The 21,834-nt window shown below is 41.1% G+C and overlaps 2 protein-coding genes across 6 annotated transcripts in view; one reads left to right on the top strand and one right to left on the bottom strand.

The window, feature by feature from the left end:
• Positions 1-21,834, top strand: part of MED12L (mediator complex subunit 12 like) — a 360,401-nt gene that overhangs the window by 165,828 nt on the left and 172,739 nt on the right. The gene's annotated exons all lie outside the window — the stretch shown is intronic.
• Positions 1-21,834, bottom strand: part of P2RY14 (purinergic receptor P2Y14) — a 62,109-nt gene that overhangs the window by 30,859 nt on the left and 9,416 nt on the right. For 4 of the 5 annotated variants that reach the window (XM_013965768.2, XM_005675438.3, XM_013965769.2 and 1 more), the window contains exon 1: positions 961-1,720. The gene's annotated coding sequence lies outside the window, so the exon portion shown is untranslated. Of the gene's footprint in view, positions 1-960; positions 1,721-21,834 lie in introns of those variants that run through there. The other variant, XM_018049028.1, reaches the window with a different exon arrangement.

Raw genomic sequence — 21,834 nt, 5'->3', positions numbered from 1 at the left:
TAATTTTTTCGTCCCTTACTGAATTAAAGAGAAAAAATAAAAGGAAATTTGTGTGAGAAATTCATGCCGAAAAGTAAATAGATGTTGTGAGGAGAGAATCTATGCAGTTCAGTTTCTTTAAATTTTTAGAAAGGAAGTCAGTAGTAAAATACTTGAATTATTTTGAGGGATTCTGTGTAACACTATTAACACTGCCTGGGGAATGTAAATTATTATTAATGTGAGGAGTTTCAAAGTAGGAAATATTTCATGTATGAGAGCTTATAATAAACACTCCATTAAAGAAAAAATAAACAACTTCTGAGATATATAGTAAAAGCTAAAACAGCAACTGAGGCTCTTAAAATTCCTGTTTCTTTCCTTTGAAAATCAAATGGGACTCACCCTTAAATACACACAGGTAGCCCAGGCATTTAGCGCTTCGCTTCGGAGGAGACTTAAAATGCTTGCTTGCATGAAATATTTCATGTTTGGTTTCAGTTTTTAGTGAGGTTGTGGCCTTTTGTGCTCTTACACTAAACCTGTTTTTTTCCCCTCCAGTATTTTAGTTCTTTACTGGATTCCCTCAGCTCTGAGGATTACATCATAACCCAGCTGTATTTGTGCTCTTTACCATTTCCAAAACTGATTTTAACTCACTATCCACATGCATACAACATTGTCTTATATTTTACAAGCAATAAGATAAAATTTCTAAAACAGGAGTTTACGAAAGCCTGTGCATAAGGTCATGAAAGAAAATCCTGCTTCATGCAATTAAAAAGAACATTTACAGAGAAAAATTAATTGGACTTAGTTTAGTCTTTCAACCTGGAAAAGTAAAATCTCACCTGTAAATCTGTCACTCTGTCTGTTACAAAAAGGAATCTAGGACATGATAAGCACAAGAGGGCCCTTTTACAGTGGTACCACAGATTTTCTTTAAATACACTCTGCCTTGAATGGACTTTTTTTACTTACCAGTTTATCCGTCTCTTGTGGTTTCTGAAGGCAAGACTGGTCAGCCACTGGGTGTAACATCTGATGTTGAGGAAAATCTGCTTTGCTTTCCGCCTGGACTCCTGTTGACCAGTGGGGAATGCCGTATTAGCTCTCAAACAAAACATTTAAAGTGCTCTATGAAATGTTGACATCTCGCCAAGGACTTGAATGTCAAGGACCACAGATGTCCAGTCCTCTCTGCAGCCCAGCTCTCTCCGCTGTGCTTGTGTGAGTTCAATCTGATTTGTGTTTAGGGTGACAAATGATCCAGGCTCTACCAAACAGTAACCGGTATGAAACTGGGTACTGAGAGAGAGAGAGACAGATGCAGAGACAGAGAGAGTGAGAGCCAGTGAGCAAGAGTGAACGTGAGTGAGTGCAACCGACCTGCTAAGTGAGAGCTGCAGCTAGCAGGAGGAGGCAGGATCTTTCCCATGCCTGGCTGTGACCTTTGACTGTGAGGCTGTTGTAAGAATAGCTTCTGTATTTATTGGGATGTATTTCCAAGTTGTAATTCACACGGCCTCACTAACTCCTTGAAAAGTGTTGGAAAACTGAGAAAATATTTGAGAGTAAACCAGACCAGAACATTTCCCATTTTCGGTGCCAGGGGGAAGGGGTGGGGAGACTCTTAAGTGTGTGTTTACTGGAGTGTCTTGACCAGCAAAGGGCAAGATCATTATCAAATGAGAGATGGAAAGGACCTCAAAGCCGTCTCCTTCGAGCCTGAGGGATTTTCCTCTCTAGCCTCACCCCGTTCTGGGGGGCAGGGACGTGATGCCTGCTGGTGCCCATTCTACTCCAGGTATTAGGCTTACACATTCCCAACCTGGACTTGGTGCTGTTGGGCCTTCTAATTTTTCTTCAAGTGAGCACCCTATTTGTCTCTAATTTCTGAGTGCTAGTGAGTGCCTGGAAAATCCCATGGATGGAGGAGCCTGGTAGGCTGCAGTCCATGGGGTCGTGAAGAGTCGGACACGACTGAGCGACTTCACTTTTACTTTTCACTTTCATGCATTGGAGAAGGCAATGGCAATCCACTCGTGTTCTTGCCTGGAGAATCCCAGGGACAGGGGAATCTGGTGGGCTTCCATCTATGGGGTCGCACAGAGTCGGACACGACTGATGCGACTTAGCAGCAACAGCAGCAGTGAATGCTAAGTCACTTAAGTTGTGTCCGACTCTTTGTGATCCCAGGACTCACAAAGGCTTCTCTGTCCATGGGATTCCCCAGTCAAGAATACTGGAGTGGGTTGTCATGGCCTCCTCCAGCCATCTTCCCAACTCAGGAACTGAACCCAACTCTCTTGTGTCTCCTGCATTGGCAGACAGATTTTTTTTTTTAACCACTAGTGCCACCTGAGAAGCCTAGGTGGCTAATTTATGGATTGTTGCCTTATTTAACAGATTGTTGCCAGGGATCCTTTTCTTTTCTTACATAGTCCTCTGGTTTAATGCAGTCATGATACATCTCCCTGAAGGAAGAGCCTGGATCTCCCATACTCTGTTCACTTCTGACTCAGCCAGTTTTGGACCGAGATCATCAGCTTTACTTACTTTACCAGTTTCTTTTCCCTTTGTCCTTAGACAGCATGCTCATCATCAGATATGTATATTATCATTATCAAAATGATATAAAACCTCTGAAAGCCCCAATTGACCTTAAGTCCCTTTTATTTGGTACTGTTGTCCATGGATCACTCAAGCGCTATGAAACATTACATTCTGCTTCACTGTCTCATAGCTATCCAATCACCAAAATCTGTTTTTTTAATACCTAAATATTTCTTATCTATGATTCTCACCAAACTCAAGGTCATTTTTGGCCTGTACGCCCTGCCTCCAATCTTTTCCCCACCCACAATAGCTGCCATCTAGTCATCCATGAGTAGGATCTTTCTAAAATCCAGGCATGCCCGTGTCCTTTTTGTGGCTCTGTATCACTGATAAGTTCGTGGTGTTTAATCCGTCAGACCTGGTGCTATATGACTGGTTTGATCTCCTTGGGACTTCCCTGGTGGCTCAGACAGTAAAGCATCTGCCTACAATGACCCGGGTTCAATCCCTGGGTTGGGAAGATCTCCTGGAGAAGGAAATGGCAACCCATTCCAGTATTCTTGCCTGGAAAATCCCATGGGGTCTCAAAGAGTCAGACACGACTGAGTGACTTCACTTCACTCAATCTCCTTGCAGTCCAAGGGACTCTCGAGTCTTTTTGCATCTCTTGAAGAATTTCCCACCGTTTGTTGTTGTCCACCCAGTCAAAGGCTTCAGAGTAGTCAACAAAGCAAAAGCAGTTGTTTTGCTAATGGAGTAGAAGCAGACCTTTCTAATGGATGCACATGAATTGAGATAAAGCAGAGATGCTCCCAGACCCAGTTCACAGCTATGACATCTTCATGCTGAGAAGCCAAGTGTAGTTCTGAGGATGGAGCTGGGGGTGCCATTCCTACTGCTCAGGGCTGGGAGCTCCCTCTGTAGTGACTCCTTGAAAAACAAGTGCTGAACAGTATTTTTGAATTTCACTTTTTTTCTTTTCTCCATTAAAAAAAAGCCTTCAAATTTCTTTTGATGTTTTGAAAAGTGGAGATGATACTCAGTGTCTGAAGTTTTATTATGTCTGTGTACCATCTGTTCTATTTATTATATCTGATTTGCACTGACATGTCATTGCCTTAAATAAAAAATATTTAGCTTTCCTCTAAGTAGAATGACTTTGAAATTACAGATTTTATGTTTTTAATCTTTTAATTAAAGTAACTGCATAGCTGTTGAGTAAACTTGTCTCAGTTTGATTCTCCTGAGTATTTCTCAGACCTGTGGGAACCCAGGTTCAGACACAGTTTGGCCACCCTTCCTCTGGGAATCTGTTCTTTCCTCCTAAGTTTTACTTACAATGTTTGGTATGTTTCATAAAGGAGACTTCTAAACATCGATAAAGGCCAGAGTAAAAGTTAATGTGTTCGCTTTTATTTTTGAAGGCTTGAGACCCATGATATAAAAATAAACTGACTGTTTAAAATACTCAGTTTGACATGCAGGAATAGGTTTGTTTGTTTGTAATCCAGTAACTGCTAGAACTAGCTCAGTTACAATGAAACCTTGAGCCAAGAGCGTATTTTTTTTTTTTTTTAATAACAAAAACCCGTACTTGGGGCTGTGCACATCAAAGCTGGTTCAGTTTTATGGGATTAAATAATGATTGCAGTGTTAAAACTAACAAGAGCTACATGAGAATGCCAAAGAGGGGAAATTCCTTTTTTAAAGGAACTTGTACCTTTATAATGGTTCTGTTTTGTAAGCCGAAGGGAGAACTGGAGGTAGCTGAAACTCAAATCTCTGAGTCTTATGAATTCTACACTTTTGGGAAATTATAAGGGAAGAGCAAAGGTGAGCACTTGGGGAAACCTGGAGGTATGACAGTATCCCTGACCAATGAGATAAATGCTAGTGTCTGGGATTTAAGTGTGTCCAGTGTGAAATTGAACAGTTTAAACTAGGAGGGTGTCCTATAAGCTAGATGATTTAAGAGGCACACACCCTTTTACAGTATTTTAATCGATCGTGTCTGTAGTTTTGCACTGTCCCAGTAACCATTGAAATAACTGTCTGTTCCAGGAGGCACCCACCCCTCTCCACACTCTCCCTCATGTTGCTCTGAGGCCCAGCAACAGGAGATGTGGCTTTGACTGTGTCCCTTTTCCAAACACATCATCTCTTCTTCCACCACTGACTTTGTTCAGGTTTGCTGAATTGGCCCCTTCCTTCCATCTCTACCTGTTGACCTCTTGTGCATTTCTTGAAACACAGGCCAGACTCTGCCACCTGCGGAGCTTTTCCTTATTTTCCCCCTAAAAGTGAATGAATGGTTATCCCTATGGTGCTTAATTTGAGTTTTGATTAGGCCACTCCTGACAGTGTATATAACCTTCTACTGAATTGCTGATAGTAATGGCCATCTCCTCGTTTTGGGGAGAGGAGAGTTTTTTGCTGATGCTCCCTGTATCTGTTATTCATGCAGTCACCTGGCTTGTTGGGGTGGAGGGCACGATGTTTTTCTGTGTCCTCTCTCATCCTACATGGCCAGGTTGGTTTCCTTGGCTTGGCACCTTACCTGTTTGCAATTCTTGGGCACCCTCTCTCCTAAGACTCCATCTCAATGAGAAGTCAAGATCTTTCAGAGACAAGGACATGATTGTAAATGAATGAGGACCTCTACTGTATTCCCTTCTTTGTTTTCCTAGTCTAAGAAATATAAACATCCTTTTAATTTTGATTTCTTTTTGTTGGTAATTCAAATGAAACCAATTAAAACATTTTTTTGTTGAAGTTATGTATTTATGTACTTTAATCAATGTTATAAAACTTATAAAATAAATCTTGCCCTTTTTGTGTACCCTAGTGGCTCCCTCGATCACTTTTTTAGCTACTGCTTTGGGGTGTCAATCCCTGTGTTCATGTTGTAACTGAGAGTTCTTGTCTTCCATGCATGTCTGTTGATGTGGAAGATGAAGATCCAGTTCCTTTATTCTCCATGCTTCTCTTCACCTAGATAATTATGTCTGTATTTTTTTGATAAATCAGTAGCCTTTATTCAAATAATTAAAACCATGGCAGTATTGTTATAACTGAGGCTCATCGCTTACATTAAAAGGGATCACAATTCCCCAGCTGTCTCTATCACCAGGCGAGACTGTGCCCTTTTGCCTGATGCAAGCAAGCTGCCCTGTGCAGCCAGGCTGCCCATTTTCCCACTTAAAATTAGTTATGATATGTAAACAAGCTCTATAAATGTTAGCTCTTGTTATCACATTAATATTACAATTTGAGCCAAACCATATTTAGTCCAGTTCTTAACCATATGCATATGAATAAGCCTGAAAGTCCTTTTGCCAGCAGCTGCATTTAGAGAAGACACATAAAGTCCAGGTGTATGTTTACGTAATACCACTTTTACTGGATAGATACTTCTCAGTATTATACCTCAACAGGCAGAGAAAATGTGTGTTGTTGATACATCCTTGTTAATCATTGTTTTCTGATATATTTCACTGAAGAGCCGTTCCAGCTTATCCGTTTTAGAATTTTGCTTTTGGCAGCTTGCAATTATTGCTATCTTGAAAAAGTCCCATTCACGGTATATAAATACTTCCAGAACTGTGTTTTTCATTCTTCCTAGTTACCTGCCACCAAAAGCCTAAATCAGATTCTGATCCTTTGCCTTTTGTAGTTTCTCCAGAAGCCTTATATTATACTTTATAAGCAAGGCCCTTAATATTTTATTCATTTAAAAATACAAACAATCACTTAAAAGGTAAAAGCATCTGAGTCATAAATAGGCAGGCTGGGGATTGTCTTATGGAGTTGATGAGATTGTTGGGAGACCCTTTTCCTGTAAAAATAAGCAGTTTGCAAAGAGAGCTAACAGCTGAATAATGGGGATGTGAGAGGAACTCGATGGCTTTCATTAGTTTATAAAAAAAATCTTACTTTGAGGATTCATGCTAATTGATAACCCTCATAGTGCGAGAGTGTGACTTAAATGTCTACCTAAACTTTTGTCATAGTTCAAAAAAGTGAGGGTCTCAATAATGAGCATCCAGGAAAGAGAGTCCATGGCAGTTGATTGTTGCTGAGCAGAAACATGTGGGTTGTAAGCAGCACCTTTGTGCTGCCGTGTGCCTTTTGCAGACTCATCACAGTGCGTTTTCCTGGAGCCTTTCCGTCCTTCTCTAGGGGATCTTGAACAGACTGTTAGAGTCTGCCCCTGACATGAAACCTTTGGCCATCTTTGGCTAGAGTTTCATCCAGCACAAAGTGAAGGGAGGAAAAAACAAAACCATAAACAACAGCAAATCTGTCTACTCTTATCATGAAGAAAGGGTCAGGATGAGATTAATCTGTGTTTCTTTAGAGTTAATCCCATATAACATGGAGTCAACTTGGGGTACAAAAGTAAGCTCTGCCTCTTACCAGCCTGGGGACGGTGGGCTAGTTATGCCATCTCTCTACATCCCTGTTTCCCCTAGTGTCACCTACCTCATTCAAGTCGTTTGAAAGTTTAAATGAAATAATATGTATTTTCTTAATTGCTGTTCTCAGCCAAAGTAAGTAGCCAGTGAATGGTAGGGGCTCTTATTAATATGAGCAAAGGCTAATTGTCGCCTCATAATTTTCTTGAAGCTGTGTTATCTTTGAGTATATGGGAGGTACAAAGTGATATGCTTTGAAGTTTTAATTAACATTGATTTTTACGGAAAGATCCACATTTGAACAGATCTTTGGCTTAGTAACCATCGTTATAGGAAAAGTCATTTATAACTTGTGTGTGTGTTTGTGCATGTTCAGTCATGTCCAACTCTTTGCAGCCCCATGGACCCCACCTGGCTTCTCTGTCCATTAGATTTCCCAGGCAAGAATACAGGAGTGGCTTGCCTTTTCCTTCTCCAGGGGATCTTCCTGACCCAGGGATCAAGCCCACATCTCCTGCATCTCTTGCTTTGGCAGATGGATTCTTTACCATGAAGCCACCTGGGAAGCCCCTTTTTATAACTCAGGCATACTTAATTCTGAGAGAAATGCTTCCAAACTGTAAACATAATTTCAAAAGGGAATGAGCAATATGCAGGAGGCCGCAAGCCTTTAAAGATGTCACATCTGATGGAGTACTTCAGTGTTTTCACTCCCCTGGACTCCTAGGTGAGGAAGCCTGGCATCCAGCCTCTTTCGTACCCCCCGTTCCATCCCTCCTTTCACTCTGTCTCCACAGAGTGTGGATGGAACGTGCCTCCTCTTTCTTGACTGTATCCAACTCCAGAAGTTGTTATGGTTCTACTGTTTGTTCCTAATGTAGACAAACCGTGTGGTCTAAAAGTACCTCTCCATTGCCCGAGATCACATCGGCCTACTGCCCTGCAGGAAAGACCAAAGCTTATTGTGCAGATAGCATTATTTAACAATGTCTAGATGAGTTTCTGTTATTAAAGGCCTAGGAGATGAAGTGAAATCATAGTGAAGGCAGGAAACATTTATTTTCCCTTGGTCAAGGAAAGCAAAAGCTCGTACAAACAGGATATTTTGTAAATATTTTTTTCGTTCAGCTGACTGGTTGTTAATTTATTCTGGTGTTTTGTGGGAAATGACAGAGGCTTATTATTTTGTTTAGTTTTTTTTTTTTTTTTTTAAGTGAGCCATTGTGGGGAAAAACAATGTTTGAGTTTGCTCAATAATCTCTTGCCATTTACCAAACCAAATATCACTTATCAACTCTACGTATGAAGTATGTGCTATTTGTGTGTAGTTCAGATGTTTATTATCACCCTGTTGGAAGCCTTTTGTTTCAAAAGACAAAGCAAAAAAAGCAGCACCATGATGCAGCTGCTTCTGAAATAAAAGAGATGGTATGGTTTTTAAAAGGAAACGATTATGAGAGATTGTCAACATTTTCAATCTGTCAAATTTTCTCACAGTCATTTGGGATGGTTTCTAAGTGATCTTGCCTGGCAGGCATCCTGATGTACAGTCTTTCTCTGTAGCTGTAATTTTACAACTTCATTTTAATCCTTGTTTTACTGAACGCCAGTTGGTGTGTTTTAGTTAGTCTAAATATTTATAGGATCTTACCTCTGCGTATTTATCTTTTAGGCATTTGTGACATTTCTTAACGTGTGGTCGAGAGGAAGTAAGAGGCATTATGTCTGATTGATTGAGAGGGAGATCTCCAGAGTAATTGCCCTCATGAGACTGGCTCAGGCAATCCTGGCTGTGGATCCTATTTAGCACATTACTTAACCTCTCTGTGTCTCAGCAGTCCCTTCCTTGGGGTGATCCCTGCAAAAGCAGTGGTAATATTTAACTCAGCAGAGTCCGTGGCCATAAAGAAAGCTGAGTACTGAAAAACTGATACTTTCAAACTGTGGTGCTGGAGAAGACTCTCAAGAGTCCCTTGGATAGCAAAGGAGATCAAACAGTTAATCCTAAAGGAAATCAACCCTGACTACTCATTGGAACGACTTTTGCTGAAACTGAAGCTCCAATACTTTGGCCACCTGATGTGAAGAACTGACCCATTAAAAAAGACACTGATGCTGGGATAGATTAAAGGCAGGAGGAGAAGGGGGTGACAGAGGTTGAGATGGTTGGATGGCATCATCAACTCAATGGACATGAGTTTGAGCAAACTCTGGGACATAGTGAAGGACAGGGAAGCCTGGTGTGCTGCAGTCCACGGGATCACAGAGAGTTGGACGTGACTGAGGAACTGAACAACAGGATTATATGACTGTCAAGCACATAGAAGAGCAGAATGAATGTTGCCTGTCATAAGTATTATTCCCCAATGGAGAATTAAAGAAAACTTGAAATGCATTTCTTATCTGTCAAAGGTAATGATTGCTTGGAGAAAACATGATTTTGAAATGGCACTTTAAATATAGTAGTTACAGATCTGTATTTTATTATAATTTTCCTCTGGACTATGTTCAGACTATCTACTAAGTGTCTTTGCACCATTTGGTGTAGATGAGGTTCTCACAAATTTTTATATTACAGGTTTCCTCTACATATGATGACATTTGAATGGTAATTCATATTTACTGCTTCCTTCCCCACTATTTTTTTTTGTTTTGAACTCATTTTAGAAATTTTGTTTGAAGACAACGTAAGAATCAGTATGTTTTGGCTTTAAGTTCAATTTTTTTCTGGCTTGGAGCTCTATTTTTCATAAATAAAATAGTGAAAGTGCAGACTCAATAAACATATTCTTCCAATGTGTGGGTCGTTATGGTGCTGAGATATCTCTGGGCCAACCTTCGTGATTCAGATTCATTCAGAGGCACAAAATCGAGTTCATACACTACTTATTTGTGGATAAATTAGAAAGATCTGGAAGCTACCTAGTAGCTAGCTCAGAGGCATAAACAAATATTCCAGACCCTCACACTTTTTATTTCTAATATAATTTCACTACTTTCTTTGTTGTCTTGCTGCTGACATAAGAAAATTTTAGTATATTCCAGTATGAGTGCCACATAGAAACCAGATAAAAGATTTCTTAATGTCTTCTTGGAGAAGGAAGGAAACCGAGGTGATTAATGAAGTGTAATCTGGGACTGGAACCTTGGTCAAATTCCAAGGTACCCCTGGCAGCAGGAGAACTGGCGCTACCAAAGCTACTTTTAGAGTCACGGTTGAATCACCAGATTTGTGACACACCCCGAGGAATGTGGGGATTTTTTTTTCTTTGTACCTGGGTTCACTTTAAATTTAGCATCAGAAGCTGATGAGCTTGGGCCCTTTTAGAATCCTGAGGGCAGCTCTGTGCCTCTGCCTGCTGCAGGGTGGGGAAGGTGTGATGGTGCTCTGGAGGTGGGTGTTCTTCTCTAGCATTGGCCTTCGTCACCTGGGAAATGGTGCTGATAATGTTGCCTCCCTGACTGAGTTGCTGTGTGCATTAGGTGAAATAGTGCACATGGAATGCATGCAGTTTGTGGCACCAAGTAGAACTAATAAATGTTAGTGTTGTTTCTGTTGATTTCTGCAAGTCAAGATGATGATGATGATAATAATTGTATTCTGTTCCTCCCCCCATGCCCTTCAGTAGGCGTACCTTAGAAACAGGTTTAGCATTTTGATTCTTAGAGCATCCGCCTGTATGCTATAGATGCACCATCACTTAGAAGTTGTGCAGATAGGATTTCAGCACTTCGCGTCAGTGGTAAGGTTTGTGGAACTTTGGGGAAAGATGTGAACTAACGTGGCAGGAAGTGGGGATGGAGATGATATTGTAAGGATATGTTTTTTACTTACAGGCTTACGGGCTCATTTAATTCCTCAGTTTTAATGAGTGAATTGTGTGAAAGATTATCTAAGATCCTTTCCTCCTTAAATTTTTCAGACTTTTATTCAGGCAGTTGTAGTATCGTTTTAAAATGTTTATTCAGACTCTGGTTCTGGCAGCATGTTCTAAAGTGGGGTTTCTGTGTATGGTGTGTATGTCAGGTTTTGTTTTGAGGGGGAGAGCAGTAGAATCCATTGTTTTCCTACTGAAATCTTAGCTGGAACTCTGGTGGTTCCATTTAAACAGGTGATAGTGCATCTTTGGATGCAGATGGGGATGCAGCAAGGAGTTGTCTTGCCTACGCAGTCTCTACTCGCTGCCCACCAAGCTACGTCTGTGATCTCCTGTGGCTAAGAAATTCAGTTTGAAAACGGTGCCTTCTAGTGAATTCTGTGAAACACTTTTGTTCTAGAATAAGTCTATCCCACAAGTTGCAGCTGAGGGCTTTATAGATATTTTAGTAATGCAGGACCACTGAATTGAGATTTAGAAGCTGAGATGGAGATAAGAGGTAAAAAAGGGATGGTTGCTAATTGGATCTGGTCTCTTTGGGAAGTTATAATATCAGGACACAAAAAACTCCAGTGAGATAACCAGTTAATTCAAGCCTGGGTCTCCTTCCTTACCAAACCTGATTGCGTTGGTGTGCGGTCAGTAGGTCCGAGTTTGTGCACTGGACCAAGAGGTAGGGGTTTACCTCTTTACCACAACCTCCTTGGCCCTTCCTGGGACAATGTGAGGTACTTTCTGGGTCAGATGTCTTTGGGGGCTAGAGTGTTTAAAACTGAAACAGCTTGTCTTAAACCAGGACTGTCTAGTAACTTCACATTCGTGCTATGTTTGAACATGTCCCCCTTTTGTGATAGCTGCAATATCCATATGCACTTCAGGCATTTCCGAGGTGGGCCTAGACCGCAGAGAGGGCCAGGGAGCCAGGACAGTTAGCCACCCTTCGGGGACATGCATGGGCTATGGAGCCCCATGGAGTCAATAGCAACATAGGCACCAAAATATTTGCCTTTTCTTTGATTGACAGTGCCTTCCTCTTTTACGTTTTTATTTGGCCTGTGCATGTGTATGTTCTTCTTAAAGTGAGTTAATTTTTTTTTTTTTTTGCTTAAGATAATTTCTCTAATTTTGGTAAGTACTATGTATATGCCATGAAATTAAAAGACGCTTACTCCCTGGAAGAAAAGTTATGACCAACCTAGATAGCATATTCAAAGGCAGAGACATTACTTTGCTGTCTAAGGTCCATCTAGTCAAGGCTATGGTTTTCCCAGTGGTCATGTATGGATGTGAGAGTTGGACTGTGGAGAAGGCTGAGTGCTGAAGAATTGATGTGTTTGAACTGTGGTGTTGGAGAAGACTCTTGAGAGTCCCTTGGCCTGCAAGGAGATCCAACCAGTCCATTCTGAAGGAGATCAACCCTGGGATTTCTTTGGAAGGAATGATGCTAAAGCTGAAACTCCAGTACTTTGGCCACCTCATGCGAAGAGTTGACTCATTGGAAAAGACTCTGATGCTGGGAGGGATTGGGGGCAGGAGGAGAAGGGGACAACCGAGGATGAAATGGCTGGATGGCATCACTGACTTGATGGACATGAGTCTGAGTGAACTCCGGGAGTTGGTGATGGACAGGGAGGCCTGGCGTGCTGCAATTCATGGGGTCGCAAAGAGTCGGACATGACTGAGCGACTGAACTGAACTGATGTATATATTTATTAATTTATACTATGTTATTTATTATCATCAATCAAACTTAAAACCCCCCTGCCCCAACCCTAGCAAAAAGCATTTAGAATGGAATGGCAAGAAAAACAAAAGTTCACCTGAAGCCTTGAGGTCTGTGTGTTTGCATTTGATTACTGGTGCTGTAGGACAGTGGCTGCATAGCTCGCTTTGAGAATGATGCTCTCTGTGAAATGCTATGAATATCTCCTTTTGAACTGTAATGTATTTTTCAGCTCAGCTTTAAGATTGAGGAGAAACTTTTTGATCTGAGGTTCCTTGCTCCAGGAAATACTTCAGAAGAGATTTCACTTACCAAAGGTTTAACCAAAACAGGTTTGAATAGAGTGATCTCAGAATTTATATGCCAACTGGGGCACTTTGGAGAGCAACTGCTGCGAAGTTGCTTCAGTTGTGTCTGACTCTGTGCGACCCCATAGACGGCAGCCCACCAGGCTTCCCCGTCCCTGGGATTCTCCAGGCAAGAACACTGGAGTGTGTTGCCATTTCCTTCTCCAATGCGTGAAAGTGAAGTCGCTCAGTTGTGTCCAACTCTTAGTGACCCCATGGACTGCAGCCTACCAGGCTCCTCTGTCCATGGGATTTACCAGGCAAGAGTACTGGAGTGGGTTGCCATTGCCTTCTCCTTTGAGAGCAAAAAATGGTGTTAATTATAGTTAGAGTGGGGCTGCAGGAGGAACTGGTTCTGTCATGGGCATATGAGACATATGTTTGCCCCATAGTAGGTACACTGTTGAGAGTCAGAATAGAAATTTCAAAGTTTCCAAATCTTTTGAAAGCCCAGGTCTTACCTAATACCTTAAAATGAGCCTCAAGACAGACAGGTGCTACCTTGTCTCTCTTTGTAGTGAATGCTCCTTTGATGTAGGGTTGGCATTGATGAGTCCATTTATTGACCATCTACTGTGTATAAATACTCTGTGCTAGTCTTGAGGAGGATTCTTTCATCAGCTACTTAAAAGAGCTTGTAGCTTTTCCAAACAAAAGTTTAAAGAGTCCTGGCTTACAGTTTATCCCCAGTGCATTCTCTTTGTGCTGTGTTTATTCTCTGTTCTAATTCTGATTCCTTCATGATGTGTCTCTGCTAATCCATCCTATTTTCTCCCTTCTGTAATTCCAGCATTTTAATTCTAAGTTATTTGGAGTCAAATTCTCCAGACTCCCCACATTTTTGGTTACGTGCTAAATATTTCAGATCTGTAATCTGAATTGGGGAGCTCAGGATGTTTTCTAGAAAAGTTTGGGGTCACCTAGCATTCATCTTACTGCTGGGGATACAGTGAGTCCTCACTGTATTGATGGGTGTAGCTGATTACTCAAGTTTGAGAATTACTACTAAATCGACAATGTGTAGCAGCTTTAGGTCATGAAGACCTCTCAGAATTTGATGAAAGCCAGAAAGCTAGAAAAATGCACATCTATATTTTATATAATAGTAGGGCTTTGGGGAAGCCCTGATTCAGTCCTGTGATATAAACTAAGCACTCTAGTTTTCAGAATAAATCCTATAGGAATTATTAGAGTAAGTTGCATACCAGTGACTGTTTCATTTTATGGTTTGTCCCTAGCTGTTTTTTTTTTTGTTTGTTTTGTGGAGAGTTCATGCCCTGAGATTTTCTCCAGGCGTTAACCTGGGCCCTGTGGTGAATGTCAAGATGGGTGGTCCCGACTCACGCTCACTCAGCCACAGACTGGATGTGGTGTGCACTTCTGGTGGGCCCCCACCCAGCCAGGAGGGTGGGAGGAGACTTGAATGAATTCCCTTTACTTTAAACAACTTACTTTTAAAAATTAATTTGCTTTAATTTTTAGTGAATTGCATTTACTAAAACAAGTAAAGTTGTAAACATTCCTAAGGAATGCATGGGCAGATTAGAAATATGGATGAATAAAAAAAGGGTTAAAAGATGACAGGAAGTTGTATCCTTGGGTAACCAGTTATTTTTCTGTAAATGGTAAAAATGAAAGGTACAGGAATAGTCACTCGGTGACTTTATACTTCCTAGTTATGCACGAGTTTAATAAAAATAGTAGTAATAATTGTTGAACATTTGTTGAAATTTTATAACATTCCAGATGCTATTGTGTTTAAATACCCTATTTATAGTAACTCATTAAAACCTGACAGCTGATATATGAGTAAGTGTTGTTATTTTACCCCAATATAGCAAGGACAGTAAAGCTCAAAGTGGTTAAGCATCTTGCTCGAGGTCACACAGCTGGTAAAGATTTGAGTTGAGAATTTGAGACATTTATTCTGTGTCTCAAACATGTACCCTCTTCTGGTCTTCTAGGATAATAAGAAACACTATTATGAATCACCGTTGGATGGTGGTGGTGGTGGAGGAGAGGAGAGGAGACCCCTAGAGGGGAATGTGTTGGGGTTGAGCGTTGAGAACGAGGATGTTTCTGTGTGGATCAGGTTTGTGCAGAGATGGTTCAGTGACTCAGGAGTGTACCCAGATCCTATGCTTTGTACCCTTTAGTAATTAGGCTGATCATCAGCCTCACCTTGAAATATCTCTCATTGCTTTGTAATCAACATATGGAACTGTTGAAAGAATGTCTGCTGAGTGACATCTTTCAACTTGTCTTAAAACGGTGAGTGTCTGTTTAATTTTATACTGGGTGCCATGACATCCCTTGTGCTGAACATTCACAGACAGCTGGACAGTAGTGTGCACAGATTACCAATATAATGAGGGCTGACAGAATTATTATAGGTCACTAAGCCTTTAAATAACATTTATTTGTAAAGTTGCCTTGTACTTGATCTTGAAGGTAACCCCAATTTGGGTCATACTGACTTTCTACAATGTCATGAACTTTGGATGTTTCCTCATTAAAATTAAAAATAAATTTCCCTAAAATTATTTCCCAGAACACTAACATTTTTTCCTGTAAATGTTATTTAAAAGAAAGAATCCAGGAGCAAATTTATTGAATACACTTAGTGAATAAGGACTTGTCTCTGAGAGATGAGTAATGTAGAGGTTAAAAAATCAGGCTGCAGGGTTGAAATTCCTGGATTCAAATCTCTCACTTAGCAGCTCTTTGAGTCAGGCTAAAATACTTAACTTATCATGGCAAATAGAAGGGGAAAAGTGGAAGCAGTGATTGATTTTATTTTTTTGGGCTCTAAAATCATTGCAGATGATGACTGAAGCTAGGAAATTGAGATGCAAAACTAGATAATAAAAAGCAAAGACATTGCTTTGCTGACAAAGGTCCATATAGTCACATCTATGGTTTTGTCATGTACAGATGTGAGAGTTGGACCATAAAAAGACTGAGAGCTGAAGAATTGATACTTTTGGTTTGTGGTGCTGGAGAAGACTCTTGAGAGTGCCTTGGCCTGCAAGGAGATCAAAATAGTCAATCCTAAAGGAAATCCACCCTGAATATTCATTGGAAGGACTGATGTTGAAGCTTCAATACTTTGGCCTCCTGATACAAAGAGCTGAGTCATTGGAAAAGATGCTGATGATGGGAAAATGGGCACAAAGAGGATGGGCAACACAGAGAAAAGATGGTTAGATAACATAACCAACTCAATGGACATGAATATCACTATCCAGAGATAGTGAAGGACAGAAAAGCCTGGCGTGCTGCAGTCCATAAGATCCCAAAGAGGAACTCGAGTTAGCCACTGATCACACACCCACACACCCACCCACACCCCTACCTCTCTGTATCCCATAGGATTGTTGTAAGAATTCAGTGAGATAATAATCATTACTCATGAAGCATCAGTGTGATATTGAAAGAGTGGAGAGCCCTCAATAAATGTGCATGCATCTCTGCATGCTAAGTCGCTTCAGTCGTGTCCAACTCTGTGCAACCCTATGGACAGCAGCCCACCAGGCTCCTCTGTCCACAGGATTCTCTAGGCAAGAATACTGGAATGGGTTGCCATTTCCTTCTCTGCAGTTGTTAAATCCTGGAAAAGCAGATAGGTTGCTATCTCTTACCATTGCTCCCCACCCACTTAGCAGTATGTCTCCATGGCTTTTCCATGTCAGTTTTTTTTTTAAGATTTTTTTTTCTATGTGGACCATTTTTAAAGTCTTTATTGATTTTGTTACAGCATTGCTTCTGTTTTATGTTTTGGTTTTTTGGCCACAAGGCATGTGGGACCTTAGCTCGCTGACCAGGGATAGAACCCATGCTCCCTGCATTGAAAGGTGAAGTCTTAACCACTGGGCCGCCAGGTTCTGGACCCCCCTGTCAGTTCTTAAAGTTCATTTCTCTTTTGAATAGTTTCACATCATCCCATTGAAGGAGAGAACCATTAAAGGTTATTTGGATTATTTCATATTTTTCCATCATTATAAATACCTTATGCTCTTACTCCCTGCTCCTCCAACATTCCTCTGAAAACTTTTAAGGTCGTGTTTTTAGATTGGTCTTAATACCACTGCTGTAATTATTTCCATTGTTTTATAAACTACTTGTTCAGTGGGGTATCAGGCAGAATTTGTGCTCATTTAGTGTAAAACTAAATAATTATTGGACATCCTGTCCTATAAATTGAAAAATTGAGGGCAGCAGGAATGAATTCTCTCAGATAAGAAAGAGGAAACTGCCTAAGAGCCTTTATTGAAAACTTCTTACGGCCCGTCTCTCAGAAACTCAAACCTAAACTCATGAGCTGGCGTGTAATTGTAGAAAGTGCACATAAGCCAGCCTGGAGAGGTTTCTTATTTTTATTCAGTGAAATGCCTTTTGCCTGAAATTGTTCCTCCTTGTCCTGTGGTTTAGTTTGTGTGTATAAAAACTTCTCTTGGTCATGATCAGTGCTCGGAAGGCTCCTCTCCTTCCTTCCTACTTCACACCTTCTCCTTCCAACCCCCACAGGCTCTTCTGTGGCCAACTGCAAGAGCCCACATCCCATCAGGGCACGCCTTTGGTGGCACCCACTGGGAGAGATTTTGATTGAGATTTGCTTGTGGCTGCAAGGCCCTCTGACCTGGCAGGTCTTTGCCCAGGTCACTTACTGAGTTTCCTGTGCTCTCAGACTCCTTCTGTTGCAGCTGCATCAGCCTTCTTGCTGCCTCTGCTCCTCCTCCTCCTCGTCCTCCCCCTTCAACATGTCAGTCCCACCTTGAAACCTTTGCAGGTGCTCTTCCTCCCAGTGTCTTCCTCACTTTGTTCAGGTCTCCTGTTGTGGTTCCTCCATGTTCACTGTGACCATGCCTGGTCGCTTCATCCACAGGGCACGCCCCATTAGGTCCTGTCCTGCCCCAGCCCATTCTATTTGTTGGTTCCTTCCCCAGGACTATGAGCTCCTGAAGTCAAGTACTTTGTCATATTAATGGCTCTGTTGCCAGCACCTGGCACAATGGAAGTACTCGATAAATTCTGGTTGAACTAATGAAGAAATCAAGGAAGCAGAGATGCTTATAGAATTTCATGTATGATATTGTATTTTTAGGCTTTAGTCTGAATATCGATGACAGCAACAAAGAACAGAGCACGTAACCTTTCAAAGAGTTCAGAAAAACTGTCTTTCAGTTTATTTTTCAGAGCATAGGCTTGTAATGGTTTCTGAGAAATTTTCAGAAAGCAGAAATACCATGGCTTGATTTCTCACCCTTGGTAGCTGTCCTTGGCTTTTTGATTTTACTCTTGTGTTTATATCTTGTGTCATGAAAGTGGCTTTGGCTCTTTATTCTCATTTTCTCAAATGCCCACTTGCAGAGTGCTTCCCCTCCTGCCTTTCCTCCCCTCCTCACATTAGTGATGACAGTCTTACAGTATATTCAGGCTGCCTTTTCTCTGGGGGTGTAGGAAGTATATGGCTGGCTCATCCAAGATCATTCCTGTCTCTACAGAGAGGTCTGAACAGTGGTTTCAAGCTTTTTCTTTGTTTCTGGGCTGGGGTCCAGGGCATTTCAGGGGAGCTGGAGTTCTTGCTTCAACCTCATTAAGAGCCCTTCCATTTCCATCTGTCTAGTGTATGAGTGTTCCCTATAAGACTTTGTTTGAGTAAGATGTGCCTCATGAATAAAACAGTATCAGAACACTTCTGATGTTGAGACGACTCTTACCTTTTCAGGGAATAATGAGAGGACTTGGAACAGGGAGGGTCTTGTATCCCTGAGAATTGAAGGTGGCAGACAAAGGCAAGGGTGTCCTGTTCTCGATGATTCTGCCTAGTTCTGATCCAAGGAGACGTTTGATTGATGTCTGTGCCTTAAACTTAATTACAGGGGTTTGTGAGCCATTGGCCTGGGCTTTGCTGGGCGGTGTCCACAGGTGCCCTTGGCTTTGCTGCTACCTTCCTTTGCCTTTTTTCAGTTCCTCCTTTCTCCTGAGTGCGTCTGTTTGTGGTGCAGCATCGCCAACATTGCATGGAAGTTTTATGCTACTGGTTGCTCCTGGCACTGTGCATTTGGGGAAGGCTTATCTGATTTCTGTTAAATCTTTTGATTTTCCTACATGCCCTCAATTTCCAAGTCTTTTAAAATCCTCCATTACAATGAGAACATGAACTCATCAAAGTAAAAATGTAAACAAACTTGTAAAGTATTTGAGCTTATCATTGAATATATCTGGAAATTCCAAACAGAAGAAGTTTCTGGGCTCATATTCACAGTACCCACCCAAATGGAAAGCAGTTAGTTGTTGAGTGAATGAATTTAGCATCAAACACAAGTTGCCTATACTCTGGATACAGCTGTCTTTGCACAAAAGCACTTGTATAAATAGTTCAGTCCCTTATTTGTGGTGTGTGTGTGTGTGTGTGTGTGTGTGTGTGTGTGCATTTTTGACTGCCATATTTATCTCAGCTCTATGAGATGGGGGTGTTGCATGTGATTTTCCTCAAATATTCTTTTGTATTCTAACTCTTCGAAGTAAATAAAGGAGTGAATAAGTAAGTGACGTGAACAAATCAGTGGAAAGGAGCTCCAGCCATAGGAGAAAAGCTTCAAGACTTGGTGGGTTGGCACAGGGGAAAACGAAGTATGTAAACAGGAGCAGTTGGGTATCCGGTAAGGAGAAAGGTATGGATCAGAACAAAAAGTTGCTATAGTTGTGACATTTGTGAGGAAGAAGTGACTTCTCAGCCAGAAAGTGGCATTCTCATGGCCAATTGGCCACGCCTTGCAGCTTGTGGGATCTGAGTTTCCAGACCAGAGATCAAACCCAGACAGTGAGAGCACAGAGTCCTAACCACTGGACCACCAGGAAGTTCCCTAAGGTTCTGTCATTTTTATAAACTCCTTCCTCACTGAATCAACCTAGCCTCTCATGTGGTCCCTTCAGTGTGATTTAATAGGGATTTTGGGGAAAGCTGGGCTTCCCTGGTAGTGTGGCTGGTAAAGAATCTGCCTGCAATGCAGGAGACCCTAGTTCGATTCCTGGTTCCGGAAGCTCCACTGGAGAAGGGAATGGCTACCCACTCCAGTATTATGGATATGGAGAATTCCATAGACTGTGTAGTCCATGGGGTTGCAAAGAGTCGGACCTGACTGAGCGACTTTCACTTTCACTTGGGGAAAGCTAGGATTTACTTCATGGCTGACGGTGAGTTCTGTCAATGCTGTGAAGTACAGGAGAACTGTTCTAATTAAATGATGTGGGCAGCTCATTCTAGACTGTGAACAGTGAAAGTGAAAGTCGCTCAGTCATGTCCGATTCTTTGCGACCCCATGGACTATACAGTCCATGGAATTCTCCAGGCCAGAATACTGGAGTTGGTAGCCTTTCCCTTTTTCAGGGGATCTTCCCAACCCTGGGATCAAACCCGGGTCTCCTGCATTGCAGGCAGATTCTTTACCAGCTGAGCCATAAGGGAAGCCCAAGAATAGTGGAATGGGTAGCCTATCCCTTCTCCAGCGGATCTAGCTATCAGAGAAGCCCATTCTAGACTATATTTTTTGCATATTAGAGTTTCTTACATTCTTTACGTGAAAAGTTTGACTATTATTGGAACCATTAAGTATTTCAGGGAATATTAATATATGACTTCAGACAATGTCTCTTACTGGGAGTTTGTGTGTGTGTGTGTGTGCTACCTTAATTCTTTTTGACCTTCGGCTGTAGAAAGGATTGTACACTTAGGAAGGCATAAAAAATAATGGAGTGCTATTAAGGAAATAATGGTAATTGAACTGCTTGATGAGAAAAGGAATTTAAATATGTAACTTAACCAAATTCAAGTATCTAGACACAAACCCTTCTTTTCTCTTTAAAAAGAAAGAACACCAGGTTTATATGGCACTTTCTCTTCTTTTCAACCTAAATTATAAGTAACTACTGTTGATTACTTCCAAGAGCTGTTAGCTTGTGAAGCTGAACAATCATTAAAAATAGAAAACTTGCAAGCTACAAATGAGTGCCTAAGTTTTGTTTAGATGTAGTTTTCCTATGGCATTTCCTCAGTTGTAGTGTGGAAACTTAAGCTAAAGCAGAGTAATAAGAAATGAGCCTTGCTAAACAAAGAGTGTATTTTGGTTCAGAATTATTAAGGAAGCTATTAAGATTCCCAGGTGGCGCTAATGGTAAAAAATCTGCCTGCCAATGAAGGAGACACGAGAGACCTGGGTTCAGTCCCTGGGTTGGGAAGATCCCCTGGAGGAGGAAAACGGCAACCTAGATCAACTGCATTACTAAGTACTTATGAAATACTCTGTGATCCTAGTTACTTTATTAATTTCCCCAATCTCCAGTTAAATGGGAAAGAATATTTTTGCTATTCTCAATTCTTCATTTTCTTAGTAAAATCTCAAATAGACTTTATGTGAATAGCAGGAACACTTTACTTTTTGAGTTGACAGGTTTTCCAGGTAAACTATTAGTAAAACATTTAAAAAAGTCATCTAAATCCTGCAAAACAATGAGAATGTTTTAGGCTATAGAAAATATGTCCCCCGAGAGTAAATTTTTTTTTTTTTTAACATTTATTGCTCATTGTGGAGTCAGTTTTAATAGAACTGCTGTGAATCATTGAGTGTTTTTCTGGAGCCTAACTCATTAAAGAGAATTCATTCTACACGAATGACATGGTAATTGTTGTAATGTGTGTACCAAGAAGAAAAAATGTTGTAGCACAGTGTTCTCTCTTTTTTTTTTTTTCCCCCTGTGCTGGGTTAAACGGTTAACTTTGTAGAAATACAGACTGTGGATGATCCCTGTCCTAGTCAAAAGCCTATCATAAGACAGGGCCATAGCAACGGTTCTGAACAGATGTTTCCAGTTTGCTCCTTTGGGCTACAATCATGACTTTATTCCTGTCAGTAGGTTTTCCATCCACAGTG

The sequence above is a fragment of the Capra hircus genome, chromosome 1 (genome assembly GCF_001704415.2).
Source record: "Capra hircus breed San Clemente chromosome 1, ASM170441v1, whole genome shotgun sequence".
Classification (NCBI taxonomy): domain Eukaryota; kingdom Metazoa; phylum Chordata; class Mammalia; order Artiodactyla; family Bovidae; genus Capra; species Capra hircus.
Note: the sequence above shows the minus strand (reverse complement) of the source record. Positions and strands in the feature narration are given on the sequence as shown.